This window comes from Sciurus carolinensis, unplaced genomic scaffold (genome assembly GCF_902686445.1).
Source record: "Sciurus carolinensis unplaced genomic scaffold, mSciCar1.2, whole genome shotgun sequence".
NCBI classification, from domain to species: Eukaryota; Metazoa; Chordata; class Mammalia; order Rodentia; family Sciuridae; genus Sciurus; species Sciurus carolinensis.
Genome location: NW_025920122.1, coordinates 1,446,191 through 1,462,586, shown reverse-complemented (window position 1 = coordinate 1,462,586; position 16,396 = coordinate 1,446,191).

Below are 16,396 nucleotides of genomic sequence, written 5' to 3'. Positions count from 1 at the left end.
TAGAGAAATGTCTATTAAAATTCTTTGCCCACATTTTAGTAGTTTATGTTTATTGAATTGAAAGGGTACTTTACATATTCTGGATAACAGACACTTACCAGATACATGATTAGAAATTTTTTCTCTTTTTCTGTGTGTTGCCTTTTTACTATCTGAATAGAGTCCTTTGGTGCCCGCCCCCCCCAAAAAAAATGGTACACTTTTGATGAAGTCCACGTTTCTTTCTCTTTGTCACATGTATTTTAAATGTCATATCTAAGAAACTTAAAGAAAATGTGGTAAAAATGAGAAAAATTGGTGAGTCTTAGTAGAGGATAAACATATTCTTACAGTTTTTCGGTAAATCTGCTCCTTGTACAGTCTAATATTTGGGAATGGTATTGATGTCTCAATCATGGGATTTGAAAGAGCTCAGATAGGACACTTGGAGTAGTTTTCTAGGTAGTTTAAGGCTGACTGAAGACTTGCTGCCACTGTCCAGTTGTGTGACCCACAGGCAGGTTACTCACCCTCCCTCATCCCTACTTTCTTCATCTGCAATTTTAGACAGCACTGACTGCCTGGTATGGTGGGGGATGAGGGTCAAGGGATGAAGATGGAATAAGATGCCCATGGCAGCTGAGCCTGGGGCAGGCAATCTTTGAGCCAAGAGATAATGGATGTGTTATGCAAGTAGATATCTGGGAAGGCCCCTCAACATCCAGATGTCCTGAGTACAAGGGGGGCTACCATGTATGAAGTTACTGTCACTCTGGGGTCCCTAGCCAGAACCTTACTCCTGAGAGATACCTGGCCTGGTGCATGAGCTGACCAAGACAGGTATCCTTGTCCATAGGCACCAGCTGTCCTTCCTGATGTCCTGATTCCCACCCCCATAGCCAAGGTGGTGTGAAGGGCTGTGTGGGCACTATTAAGTAATTAGCTAAACTTTCTGTGGACTTTCCCTCTCTCTCCCTAGCCACCCCCCCCTGGACTTCCTGGCTGATGTCTGTGATTGCATCTGGAATCTTTAATTACTGGAATCCCCCTGTCTCTTTTCAACTTCCAACCCTCCCTGTCCCTCCTGCTGATGGAAGACAGGAAGAGAAAGATGGATGGTCTCAATGACTGTGACCCCAGCACCAAGCATATGCGCTCGGCACCCACACACACCCACACACCACTTACACCCCACCCCATCTCCCCCTTGTCTCCTTAATCCTCTCCTCTCTGCTTGGTCATCTTTCTCTGTCACTGTGCCTCTGGATGCCTCTCACCCTCTTCCTCTCTTGTTCTTTTATATTTTATGTCTCTGTACAACTGTTCCCACTATTTCTCTGCCTTTTTCACTTTAAAGGCAGTTTTTCCAATTTTTTCACTTGTTCAAGACAGCTTTCCCTCCATAGCACATCAGGATTTCCGGATGACTCACCTGAGTGCAGATATGAAGTTGAGATATATGGGAAAGTATGTGCCCTTCCTAAAGTTCTCCGGACATCAGTGTCATCCTCTCTACAATAGGCATATCACTAGGACCATGGAAGTTTATTGGGAGCGACACAGGAATAGTCCAGCTCTTCATAAAACTTCTGGCATCTATACTTGTGTCTACAAACCCCACCCCTGCATTTCTCCATTCTCACCTCCTTTGACCCTGTTTTTTACATGGGCTTCTGACTGCTGTTATTCTCAGTACAAGAAATACACCCAACTCCAGGACTTTGTCCTTGTCTATCTTTCCCTAAGGTGTGGGCTTCACTTTGTGACTTGCTCTTGAAGGACAAAATGTAGCAGAAAAGGGTCATGTGTTACCTCTAAGAGGAAGCAGGCTGCCATGCCTTAAGGATGCCTATGCAGCCTTCCAGAGGTTGAACCAAGGTCTCCTGCCAACAGACAGCATGAACTCACCAACACGTGTATTTGTGAGCCCCTAGGAGGCAGACCCATTAGTCCCACTACATTGGTTGCCTTTATGACTGCCACCTCACAGGAGATCCTCAGCCAGAGCAACACTGTTGGATTCTCAGCGCCCATGAATTGTGTTACCATGTTTTAAATGCTCCACTGAGAGCCATTAGGATGTCTTAGATAAATGGCTGGTTCCAGGTTTAGAAAAAGGAAAATCCAAGATGAGCCTGGAATGTTCTATGCTGAAGTAGATAAACAAGGCCCTCTATCCTTTTGCTTTGATGACATGTTGTTTTTGCTTAGTGAATTGTGTATTTCTCTCTCCCACTAGGTTTAAAGTTCCACTTCAGCAGTGGTGGTGCCCAGGGCCTAAAACATGAGTTTGTTCTGGCAGGAATGCATGGAGGTCAGCAACTCCAGGCTCAGCCTAGGAAACCTCTGGCTGAAGATCCCATCTCCCTGGAGAAAGCAGGTAGGCTTGCCACACTACTTTCCTGTCTTTCTGTATTTCATTTCTTGCAGTTCCTATATTTTTGCTTGGTTTTATTCCCAGAGCCCTGACAATGCATGTATTTGTGCAGTTAAGAAGCACCTGGGGGAGGAAGAATGCTTTGTGTTTTCTTCTCTAACAAGCACTGTCCAAAAAATAGCCTCCCTCTGCAGAAGGAACAAAAATAGCCTGACAGTAGGGCCCTGCCAGAGGTGGGAGGTGAGTGCTCTGTGGCTGCAGCTGAGGAAGCTCCGCTCTTTTAGACTGGGTGTCCCATGTGCCCTGTCACCCATGGTGAACCATTACTTGCCCACTTACTCATTTCTCCACCCTTCACTCAGTTATCTGTTTATTAATTCTCTATTTGTTATTTACTAATATATTACTATCTACATTATCTAATAACTTTATAATTATTATTTAATGCATTCATCCACCCTTCCACCATTCATTCATCCATCCATTTTCATTCTTTCCCTCATTTTCTATTTCTTCTTTACATTGATTCTTCCCTCCCTACTTCCACCCTCCTATCTATCAATATTTTCATCTGTTTACCCATCAACTCTTCTTTCAATCCACTTGTCTGTCAATCTGTCCATTCGTAACCCACACATCCTACTATATATCCAACATCTGATCATCCTCCCATTCAGTTAACAATCTGCATTCTGCCATTGCCCATCTACATATTTTTTCTTTCATCCAAACATCCAAGTGTTCTTTTGTTAATTAATCCATCTACTTTCTCAATCTTATATATTTTCATTAATTCAGTCATTGATTCACTCGACATTCAACACAATTTAAGCCCCACAGTATTTACCTGTATAAATGACCCCAATGTCATTTTAGACTCAGAAATCTATGCAGAAGCCTGATTTATGAAGGGTGGAGTTACTCCCCTGAAGGCAGCACTGAGCCTTGCCTATCCTTTACTCCCTCCACCAGTCCCCATGGTTTCTCAGGGGAATCCCAGGGTGTCAAGCATCCTGGGAGCAGAGGCTGAAACCATGGATGGGACCCCCAAGTTCTGGCATCCTACCCCTTCTGGGTTCCAAGCCACAAACCATGGCAGTCTCTTCCCCAGGATGGACTTACCATTCAGTTCAGTGGGCGGGGTGTCCTTTTCATAGTTCTCCTGGGGGATAGGCTTGGGGACTCTTGAGCTGTCTCAGCAAGCAGGCATAAAGCTGAAGGACAGAAGCCAGGAGGGACAGATGCCCTGAGGCCCCACCCAGGTTTGACCATCCATGGCTCCAATTGACTTGTCCCTACACCTAAAAGCTTCCCCGTGTGATTGTGGCATTTGGCATTGAAGTTTCAGAATAAGAAGTAATATGCCCAAGTGGCCTAAAGGCATAGGGCACAGTTTCTGGACACTCACTTCAAACAAACATCCACAAGATGTGTCAGTGGCCAGCTCAACCTTGACCTGACCAAGTGACCTGAGGGAAGTCCTCACTTCTTTCTCAGTCTGAGTCCTCAGTTAGAAAAGCAGAGGCCTGAGGTAAGGGATCCCTGGGGGACCTCCTGGGATGAAAACAAGTGATTCTGCTCCCTGACTCTGATCTGTTAAACATCAAGCATTACAGATTAATGAACCAGAAACTCCAACCAGTCCTCCTGCCTCCACCTGACCACTGGGACATTAAGCCCTGAGCAACTATGTCCCACTGGGTCAGCTAACCTGGCTGTCCCAGAGACTGCACCCCCACAGCACTTCCCCACCCACCTGCAGAGGTGGAGGTTCTGTGATAAACCAAGAGAACCTGACTATAAATGCAGGGAGCCCTGAGCTCAAACCTGAGCACCATCACATACTTACAGGTTGATCCCCCTCTCAGAGCCTTGGTTTCCCCACCTGCAGTATGGGTGTGATAATGTCTCCTTCTATTATAGATCGCTGTGAGAACTGAATGAATATACTATATAAAACATCAGGCATTTGGTAAATGTCACTTCTTTTTTCCTACAATAACAATAATAAAACAAAAGAACAATGACCAAGAGACCATGATTCCTGCAACCTTAACACAGCCAAGAACCCAGAATAAATCAAAACCTCCTAGAGGATGAAATGTAGCTGTGAATATCTGAAAAGGATTTGGATAGGTGGGATACTGGCAACTTTCACAGGAAGGTGGCCAGGGAGGAGAAAATGAGTCTGGGTGTCTGGACCCGTCTGCCACCTGTGCCACATGGCTTTGGCAAATTGCTTTTTATCTCTACCTTGGTTATGTCTTTCCCTGATGAGGTTTGTGAAACTGTGAAAAGGCCTTGCAAACTGCAGAAAGTTTCAGGGCTGGAGAGCTGTGTCAATTCCACCGTCCAACCAGTGAGAACTTGGTGGGAGATTTTGCAGGGAGGAGAGGGACCTGCCTGAAGGAAGAGAGGAGGAGCCCAGGTTCTATAGCCACAGGCCAAAGTCCTTCCCAAGCTGCCTTCCACCTCACCGCCTGCCATCTTCCTCTAACTCCAGGATCGCCCCTCCCAACCAGGCCTTGCACAAGCAATCCCTGCAACCTTCTGAGACCCTTTGCTGCCAACCCCTCAGAGCCCTGCTAAGTACCTCCTCCTCCATCAACAGGAGAGATGAGAATGTCCATCTTTCCTCTCCTTAGTCCTCCCTTACCCAAGGACCCATGCCATCTGTTCTTCATGGGCCTGTGTTGCCCCTCTGGGCAGCAACGACTTTGAGACGAGGTAATGTTGTATCTGTCTGGTTCCCCGATGCCCAGAATTAGGCACACAGGTACCCAGCAAATGCTACCCCGCCCACACAGCACACTGAACTGCCCACCCCCATCCCAGAAGAGGCTGTGGGTTCTGTAGGTCCTGTGGGACTGCTTCTGGAAGCTGGACCCTGAAGGGGTGCAGAGGTGGGTGGAAGTGAGCAGTCCACCAGCACACTTGAGGCAGGCCTGATGCAGAAAACACTTCCAGAAGGTTCGTTACATCTTCCTCCTCCCAATGCCCATGGTATTCATATGGGCATCTAAGCCCTTCATGGATCAAGCAGCAACAGTCTTTAGGTGAGGGCCAGAGGTAAGGGATGCCCTGTTACTCAGAGGAATGCCCACCACCATTCCCTTACCACACTGGCCTGGAATAAACTGCTTCAATGCGAAGATTTTTGCTTCATATTTGTATCCTCTACTCACTGAAGGTAGGAGCTTCAGGTATCAGGGGTATGAGTAGAAAATGGAGCTAACCTCATGGCAGTCATGCTGACACTGAGGGCCCATTTGGATGTTACATTATTAAAGATTTTTGAAATGTCAGAGTCTGTTGTGTCTCATTTGCCATTAGGAGGGCAATGTCCTTCCCCTGTTTGATGGCACAAGTCTAACCAATACAATGAGAACTGGAGTTTGGCTTTGAAAGAGGCACACTGAATCAATACTTGTGGATGAGCTCAGTTCCCTCCATCCAAACATGTGCAAGACCCTGGCTATGCACGTCCCCAAAAGGCAGTGCTGTTCTGCAGGATGGTAAGTACAATTTCCACAAGAATGACAGTTGCTGAGGGCTCACAGGCATAGCAATCCAAAATGGCTATGCCACTGGTCAAACAAACCATCATGAGACCCACGAATCACACCACACTCTGGGGTGAATGGCTGATATCTATGATGTACTGAATCTTAGGTCATTGTCCCTGTGAATTGTTTCTAAAAGAAGAGCACTGCAAAATGGCTATCATGATTCTTCTGTTACTGATGAACAGACAAGTTTCAAGGGCATATGGCATTACTGTTTTTTGTTTTGTTTGTTTTTACTGAGAGCCACTTCTCCAATATGCATCTGCCTGGCATTAAAGTTCCTGGTCTTTCCACCATACCCCATGGTATCCTTTCCCTAATCATGGCTTGTTAAAACATATGTGGGGAATGCTTTAGTGTTTGCAGAGTGTCATCAGCTTGGTCCACAGACTGGCTTAGAGTAAGGGTTGATACATCCATAGTATACTTTTTGAGATCCATGGCTACCCACAAGTGATGAGTACCCTGTCACTCTATTACATGGGAATACCTTTTATACGTTCTGGAAATGGTACTAAAAAGAGAGATGAATGTAATTATGAGCTATTTGCCTCCAGTTTAAAGATGAGAAAGCCTGGTTCGAGCAAAAACAATTTTACAATTTACTTTGGAAATGAGCAAACTCATTCACCATAGTTGCTCTAAACTTTAAATGTAGATTTCCCTGAGTGGAATGACCAGTTTTTGCCTACTTTGTGGAGTGGTATGTGTGTGTCGCGGTGTGTGTGTTTGACAGAGAGAGACTGTGATTCTCACTTGTCACTTAGTAAAATAGTTAATTTCTTTTCTTTTCTTTTTCTTTTTTTTTTCTGTGTGGGTTGAAAGGTTTAGGCCCAGCAACTGAAAAGAAAACCTTAGCCCTATCTTTATTACCTCTGTCCAGCAATGGCTTTTAAGTCTTTTTTTTTTTAATTAAGGTAAGCAAGAACTTTCTTTTCCCTTTTATAAACATGATCTTATATTGTAACTCAAAATATAAAATGGGAATAAGTGAATGTTCTCTGGTAGAACAGGGACAGAAGTTCACTTGTTCCACACCTTGTCCACTCAGTCTTTCCCATTTCAACCCTGCACATGCCTAAAGCCCAAGACCTACAGTCTTCACCAGAACACTGCTTTATGCCCACCATCTCTTAGTCCTTGCTTTCAAAGAAGGAAGGAATCCATAAACATAAGGATCAAAGCAGATTTTTTGTTCTCTTAAGAACCAGGGGAGGTGGGAGAGACTTCAGTAAAAAAGTGAAAGAAGGAGGAAATGTTTTATTTAGATGTAGTAAAAATGGCTGTTATCACTGATATGAAATAAACAAAGCTCAAATGAATTCATGAAAACCTTGAATTCACTCACTGGACAGAACCAAAATTGCTTATGTGTGACCAATATAGCTACACTAGAACAAAGTAATTTGTATTTCTTAATATGAGAAAACAAGATAGGTTAGGTTCATAAAACAAACAATACATGCTCTATAAAGTCTCAGGAAAGCTTTTTGTGTTCCATTTCAGTTATGAAAGAAACCACATCTTGTTCGTGTTGGTGTTGGTAAGCAAGCCAGTGAGGTCTGCACCACACAAAAGCTGTCACTAAAAATAACTCAACAAGCCGTTACAAGTATGAGTCCATCATAGACAAAATCCTCAACTGTAACTGCAGGACCAGAAAGGAGGGTAGTAGGTGTTATGTTCAGCAACTGCAAAGAAAGGAAACTACAGCAGAATGCAAAACAGCCAGCAGAAGGGGATGGGTGTCCAGTGCTCAACTTTGTTGCCTCAGACCCATTCCTGAGTGCCAGGTACTCTGGAGACATCTTGAAGCCAGGCACTTTATTCCTTTGGGTCTTTGCTTTCTACAGTACCTGTTTGCCTCTCTGACTTACAGGCAGGCTTTTTAAGTAAACACTATGCCAGATTGTGTGTGTGTGTGTGTGTGTGTGTGTGTGTGTGTGGAACATGACTGAACCCAGGACATCTGAGACCCAGATTGGTGTGACAGTGACTGGGTCTGTCAGGGCCTGTCTGGGTCAGGCAGTCTTGTGGCAATTCACACACAGGGCTGAGAAGGCTTTTGGACACTGTTAACAGAGACAGCTGTTCAGTTTTCCATGGAGATTTATTTTATTTTATTTTTCTTCTCTGCCCATTTCCTTCCCCATATTTAGAGCAGGGTATATCACATGCATCAGTTTGTTGAAGATGGTAATGTATGCATGGCATTTTTAAGTTTTGCTATATATTCTGTATATTCTTATACTCGTAATTTTTTCCTTCTCTTTATACATATTCTTCCTGTCACTTGTCTGTCTTCTTAGATTCCATTTCTACATTTTCTCCACATAACACCCAATCTCTATTGGTTCCTCTTCCACACTTCTGTGAATTCTTGCTTCTGATTCTCTCTTTTTCCCTCACAAACACCATGTCCTGTTTCCGTTCTTTCTTTGTCCATTATTTGAGACTAGAAATCCACCAGGCAAATATTCTGTTTTTATTGTGAACAATGATTGAACTCATTATTGATGTTTATAGCGAGACTGCAGTGGACACCTTGCTGGGAACTATTCAATTTGAGGCTGTATATTGTTTTCACTGGGTGCTACTGATATTGGTCTCCCTCTTAAAGGCAGGATACAGGAAACCTTCAGTGACAACATAGGTCTACAGGATAGGATCTGTATTGCCTCAGATCCATACAACTAGATGAGAAAACACACAAGCAACATGAAAAGACAAGGGGAAAAAATGCCACAAACAAACCAAGATGCCCCAATAAGAGAAGCCACTGACAACACAATAGAAGAAATGTCCGAGACAGAGTTTAGAATATACATAGTTAATCTGATCTGTGAAGTAAAGGATGGTGTAAACAGTGAAATCAAACAGAAAATGCAGGAAGTGAAAGATCACTTCAATGAAGAGTTAGAGACTGTGAAAAAAAGCAGAAATATTCAAAATGAAGGAATCAATAAATCAAATTGTAAATTCAATGGAAAGTATCACCACACACTAGACCATTTTGAAGACAGAACCTCAGACAATGATGACAAAATATTTAATATTGAAAATAAAGTCAACAATGCAGTGAAGATGGTAAGAAACCATGAAAAGAAATTCCAGAAATTATGGGATAACATCAAAAGACCAATTTTAAGATTCACCAGGCTAGAAGAAGGAGAAGACCTACAAACCAAAGGAATGCACAAAGTTTTCAATGATATAATACCAGAAAATTTCCCACACAGAAAAAATGAAATGGAAAATCAAATATAGGAGGCTTACAGGACCCCAAATGAACTAAACTACAGCAGACCTGACCCAGACACATTATAATGAATATAACTAAATACAGACTAAGGATAAAATCTTAAAGACCATGAGAGAAAAAAAGCAAAAAGCAAATTATGTATACGGGAAAACCAATTCGGATCTGAATTGATTTTGCAACCCAGACCCTCAAAGCTAGGATGCCAGGGAACAACATATTTCAATCTGTGAAAGAAAATGGATATCAATCAAGAATTTTATATCCAGTGGAATTAATTTCAGATATGGAGATAAATGTGAAAACCTTCCTTGATAAACAAAAGTTAAAAATTCACAAATAGAAAGCCTGCACTACAGAATACTGCCAACAAAATATTACATGAAGATGAAGTATTTAAAAAAAGTGAAAACCAGCAAAGGGAGAAACTAAAGGAATAGTCAAAAGAGAATCTAAATCAAATTAAAAGTCAAAATAACACCAAAATGACAAGTAATAAAGTCATATCTCAGTAATAATGTTGAATATTAATGGACTAAACTCATCAATCAAAAGACATAGACTTTCAGATTGAATTAAAAAAATAAGACCCAAAGATATGATGCCCCCAAGAGACTCACCTCATAGGCAAAGACATTCATAGACTGAAATTGAAAGGATGGGAAAATATATATCACTCATATGGATTGCTTAAACAAGCAGGGGCTTCAATCTTCATGTCAGATAAAGTAGACGTCAAGCGAAAGTTAATCAGAAGGGACAAAGAAGGTCAATTCATACTACTGAAGGGAACTACATAGCAGCAAGACATAATGATTGTAAATATTTATGGTCCAAACAATGGAGCATCTATGAATGTCAGACAAACCATTCTCAATGTCAGGAATCAAATAAAAGGTAGGCCAAACAACACATGAATACTGGATGAGTATAACACACCTCTCTCACTACTGGACAGATCTTCTAAACAAAAAGTAAATAAAGAAACTATAGAACTAAATAATACAATCAGAAATTTAGACTTAACACTTCTAAAATATTTCATCCATCAACAAGCAAATGCATTGTTTTCTCAGCAGCCCATGGATTCTTCTCTAAAATAGACTGTATCTTATGCCACAAACACAGTAAAAAAAAAATGGAGATGATACCCTACATTCTATCAGATCACAATGGATTAAAATTAGAAACAAATAATACAATAAAAACATAGAAGCTACTCTAACACATGGAGACTAAACAATACATTATGCAATGATGAATGGATTGTAGAATAAATCAAGGATGAAATGAAAAAATACTTAGAGGTAAATGAGAACACCGATACAACATATCAAGATCTATGGGACACAATGAAGGCAGTACTAAGAGGAAAGTTCATTGCATTGAGCTCATTTATTAATAGAATATAAAGGCAACAAATAAATATCCTAACATCACATCTCAAAGTCCTAGAAAAAGAAGAACAAATCAACAACAAAACCATTAGAAGACAGGAAATAAATAAAATCAGAAATGAAATCAATGGAATTAAAACTGAAAAAATTTGAAAAAATTAGTTGGTTCTTTGAAAACAATCAAAAAAATTGAAAAACCCCTAGGCAACACTAACAGAGAAAAAGAGAAAAAGCCCAAATTACTAAAATACTTGATGAAAAAGGAAATTTCACAATGGAGAAAACTTAAATACCAAAGAGAATTAGAAACTACTAAGAAAATGTATACTCCAGTAAAATAGAAAACATAGAAGACATTGACAAATTTCTAGACAAGCCTAACCTAAACAGAATCAGGAGGTCATACACGATTGAAACAGAACAATTTCAAGTAATGAAATAGAACACACCACTAAAAGTCAACCAATTAAGAAAAGCCCAGGATCAGATGGATTCTCAGCTGAGAGTTCTACAAGAATTTCAAAAAGAATTAACACCAATACTCCTCAAATTATTCCATGAAATAGAAAAGAAAGGAATCCTTCCAAACTCATTCTATGAGTCTAAAACCACGCTGACACCAAAACAAGACAAGGACACATCAAGGAATGAAAACTTCAGACCAACAGCCCAGAAGAACCTAGATGTAAAAATTCTCATAAAATTCTGACAACTCACATACAGAAACATATGAAAAAGACTGTGCAACAGGATCAAGTGGGGTTCATCCCAGGGATGCAAGGTTGGTTCAACATATGGAAATCAATGAACACAATTCATCATATTAACAGATTTAAAACCAAGAATCATATGATTACTCAATAGATGCAGAAAAAGCATTTGACAAAATTCAGCACCCTTCATGTTCAAAACACAAGAAAAACTAGGACTAGTAGGAACATACCTCAAAATCACAAAAGCCATACATGCTAAACCCAAGACCAATATTAATTTTAAATGGAGAAATATTGAAAGTATTTCCCATAAAAACTGGAACAAGAGTAAGATGCCCTCTTTCATCTCTTTTACTCAACACTGTCCTTGAAACTCCAGTCAGAGAAATTAGGCAGAAGAAATAAATTAAAGGTACACAAATAGGCAAATAAGAATTCAAACTATCACTATTTGCCAATGATATGATTCTGTATTTGGAAGATCAAAAAAATTCTACCCAAAATCTTCTAGAACTAATAAATGAATTCAGCAAAGTAGCAAGATATAAAATCAATACTCATAAATCAAACACATTCCTATACATCAGTAATGAATCCACTGAAAGAGAAATAAAGAACACTACGCCATTCATAGCAATCTCAAAAAACAATACTTGGGAATCAATATAACAAAAGAGGTAAAAGACTTCTACAATGAAAACTACAGGACACTAGAAAAACATATTGAGAAAGAACTTAGAAGATGGAAAGACCTCCCAACTCTGGAATAGGCAGAATTAATATTATCAAAAGACCATACCACCAAAAGTGTTACACAAATGTAATGCAATTCCTATAAAAATCCCAAAGACTCTCTTCACAGAACTAGAAAAAGCAATCATCAAATTCATTTGGAAAAATAAGAGACCCAGAATAGACAAAGGAATTCTTAGCAAGAAAAGTGAAGCAGGAGGCATCACAATACCAGACCTCAAACTACTACAGAGCTATATTAATAAAAAACTGCGACGCACCTGGAGAGGGAGCAGCAGCAACCATGGGAGAACCTGATGGTTTGCCGAGTGAGCTGGGCCAGAGTACAAAGACCATGATCATCTTCTCTAGTCTCCCCAGGGAAGGAACGCCTGACCGCGCCCAGCAGGACTACGTCTATTCATCCCCCACTACCTGGCATACCGTGACCATCAAGAGGGCCCCCGAGAACCCTTATGACATCTCACGCTGTCGCTGGGCACCGTACTCTGCCCAAAGGAGACAGCTCCTCAGACAGTCCTGGTCCTGGACCATGGAAGACCTGCTCAAGTATGAACTCGGCCTGCGGGAGACCGACCAGGTCTACCTGGACCTCAAGAAAATGGGCATCATGGGTACCACCCCTCTGCACGGCCCCCCAGAGGACCAGCCCGGCTTCCCCAGTCAGGACCAGGCCTGCAAGGATCCCCCAGGCAGTGCCCAGCCTTCGGGCCCCGGCACCTCTGACCCCTCAGAGACCGAGACCCTGGATGCCTTCAAGAGACTCTCAGTCTCTGCCTCCACCTCTGCAGACCCAGAGGAAGGTGACCTTGAGGACTCGGACAGACCAGGTCCAGGAGACCACTGAATGTGTGGGTCCTGGCTCTGGCTACTTTCACATCTGACTGCTGCCCCCACCTGTCATCTGGGTCACATGTCTGGGTTTCTGGTCTAGGGGTGGAAGGGGTGTTCCTGGGTGCACTTCCTTCCACTGCTGCTGCCCACAAGCTCTCTAAGGGGCTGTGCCCGTCACCCGCAGGACACTGGGTATTGAGTGTCATGTTTCTCCTGCAGGCTTGTGTCCCACCTGCAGTTTTAATCTGTTTCCCTGATGACTATTAAAATATTTTTGCAAGTTAAAAAAAAAAAAAAAAAACTGCATGGAATAGGCAACAAAACAGACATGTGGACCAATGGTATAGAATAGAAGACATAGAGACAAATGCTCATATATACAGGTATCTCATACTAGACAAAAGTGCCAAAAGCATTCACTGGAGAAAAAATAGCTTATTCAAAAAATGTTGCTGGGGAAACTGGAAATTTACATGTCACAAAATGAAATCAAACTCTTATCTCTCAGCATGCACAAAACTCAACATCACTGTGAATCCAAGACTCAGGCAGTAGAACAGACACCCTACTGACTACTGGATGAAAAGGTAGGCCAAAATCTTCACCATGTCCACCTAGGACCTGACTTCCTTAACAAGACTCCCAAGCACAAGAAGTTAAATAAAAAATCAATAAATGGGATGGACTCAAATTACAAAGTGTCTTCTCAGCAAAAGAAACAATCAATAATGTGAAAAGAGACTACAGATTGGGAGAAAAATTTTACCACATGTACCTGAGATAAAGCATTAATCTCTAGGACATATAAAGAACTCAAAAAATTTAACACCAAAAAAAGCAAATGACCCAAAAATAAAAGGGCTAAGGAACTGAATGGATGCTTCACAGAGGAAGATATACAACCAATCAAGCAGAAATGTTCAACATTTCTAGCAATTAGAGAAATGCAAATCAAAACTAAGATTTCATCTCATTCCAATCAGAATGGCAATCACCGAGAATAAAAGTAACAATAAACATTGGCGAGGATGTGGGAAAAAGGTTCACTCATACATTGCTGGTGGGAATGTAAATTGATACAACCATTATGGATAGCAGTACGGAGAGTCTTCAGAAAACTTGCAATGGAACCACTATTTGACCCACCATTTATCCCACTTCTCGGTTTATACCCAAAGAACTTAAAATCAACATACTACAGTGACACAGTCACATCAATGTTTATAGTAGCTCAATTCACAATAGCTAAACAATGGAATCAACCTAGATGCTCTTGAGCAGATGAATGAATAAAGAAAATGTGATATATATAATACATGTACACACACACAAACACACACATACATACAATGGAATATTACAGATCTTTAAAGAAGAATGAAATTCTGGCATTTGTTGGTAAATGGATGGTGTTAGAGAATACCATGCTAAGTGAAATAAGCAAAACCAAAAAAAATCAAAGACCAAATACTTTCTCTGATATGTGGAAGTTAATTCACAATAAGGGTGGGGAATAGGGAAGAATAGTTACTTCATATTAGGTAGAGGGGAGTAAAGGGAGGGGAAGGGGTATGGGGGAATGAATTTTTATAAAGTGAAACAGATATTATTACTTCATGTACTTGTATGACTGCGTGATTGATGTGATCCTGCAATATGTATAATCAGAAAAATGAGAAATTGCACCCTATTTATGGATGATTCTTCAAAATGTATAAATGCTTTCTACTGTTATGTACAACTAATTAAAACAAATAAAATTAATTTTTTTAAAGCCAGCCTCAGCAACAGTGAGGTGCTAAGAAACTCAGTGAGACCCTGTGTCTAAATAAAATACAAAATAGGACTGGGAATGTGGCTCAATGGTTGAGGGCCTCTGAGTTCAATCTCTGGTTTACTCCCCCTGCCATTTGCTAGAACAGAGGCAAACTTATTTACAACAGAATATATTTGGTGTAAGTAAATTGTTTCCCTTAAAATCTGACAACCTAGGTATTTATCAACCCTGGTTTTATGAGGGAAAAAGAAAAAGCAACATTAAAGACAAAAGGAGGGAAAACCAATAGTTCTAGAAAGCAGGAATGTTTCAATTAGGAAAAAGTATTTCAGAAAATAACTAGTAGAAAACATGCTCAAGATAAAAGATCTGCTGAGTTTAAGGGTCTTTATTATTATGGGTCAAGAGTTCCTCAGTAGCAAATCCAACTAGAAGTCAATTGTCTGGACACCCAGATCAATGCTTTTCCCTTTGAGTTGGCAACACTAAATAACAAGGATTTTTGTTTTTGAAGAACATGAAAAATCCTCTCTCCTGAGCTCTCTGATAGAGCTCTAGTCCCCTTGGTAAAAACTGTCCTATTTAAACTCTCTGAAGTTTATAGACACATGTGAGGCAGATCTAGAAATTAGTGAACAGGCTAGAGAACTCATATGTGCTTTGAATGATCCTGCTTTCATACATATAACTCATCTCTTCAGCAAGACAGCAAGGGCTGTGCCATCCTTTCTCACCCTTCATAAATCTTTCATGGAGTTGTTGCCCACTAAATGATTAATTCAGGCCTTTGAATGACTGCAGACATATGTAGTAGCATTTGAAAACAATTCCTGGGCACTGTAGGTGTTCATTTCCATCTCAGCTATTTGTTGCTGCATAACAATCATCCCCAAACTCTGTGGTTTAATATAACAACAAAAAACCATTTATTACTTCTCATGATTCTGTGACTGTGTTCAACTGAAGTGGGAGGGGTGGTTCTGTTCTATGTGTTATACACTGAGATCACACACATATGGCTGCATTCCATCAATACCAGGCTGGAGCTGGAACATCCAAGATGGGCTTTAATCCTCTAGATGACCTCTTTCCTGGCCTCTCAGTGCTTGGGAGTTTAAGAGCCCTTCTTTTCTATTTTCCACCCTACCCATTCTATTCTCAGGAACTGTTTTGTCACTATCTCCTCCAGCACCCTGTTGGCAAAAGATTCAGGTTCAATTCTTTTCCTTAACTGCTAACTCTACAGATTGCAGAATAGTCAGGACGTACTGCTTATTTGATATTTTAAAAAGGTATGTAGAGGACCTCTAGGAATCAGTGGAAAGTTGGCATCATGACTCTTAGGCAGAAAAGGGTGAGAAGCAAGATGCCTTTCTGTAGTATCTGCTGATATTCTTACCATATCACGTTGCAGCAATTCCATGGTTTCCTTGTGTTCATCCAGTTTTCTGTATTGCCTCCATACCTAGATGGACACTGTTTAAAGTATTACCAATGTAAGCTACAGTTGGAACAGAAACATGTAGAAATGTCATATTTTTTTCTTTTTAACACTATTTCTGTTAAGATATAACTGACATTCAAGAAACCATACATATTCAAAATGGTTTGATTATTTTGACATAAATTCAAGAGTAAAACTTTTACCACATTCAAGTAAATCAACACTTATCCCTCCCAGAAGTGTCTTCATACTTCATAGAATAACTCCCCTTCTAGGTACCCACTGATACACTTTCTG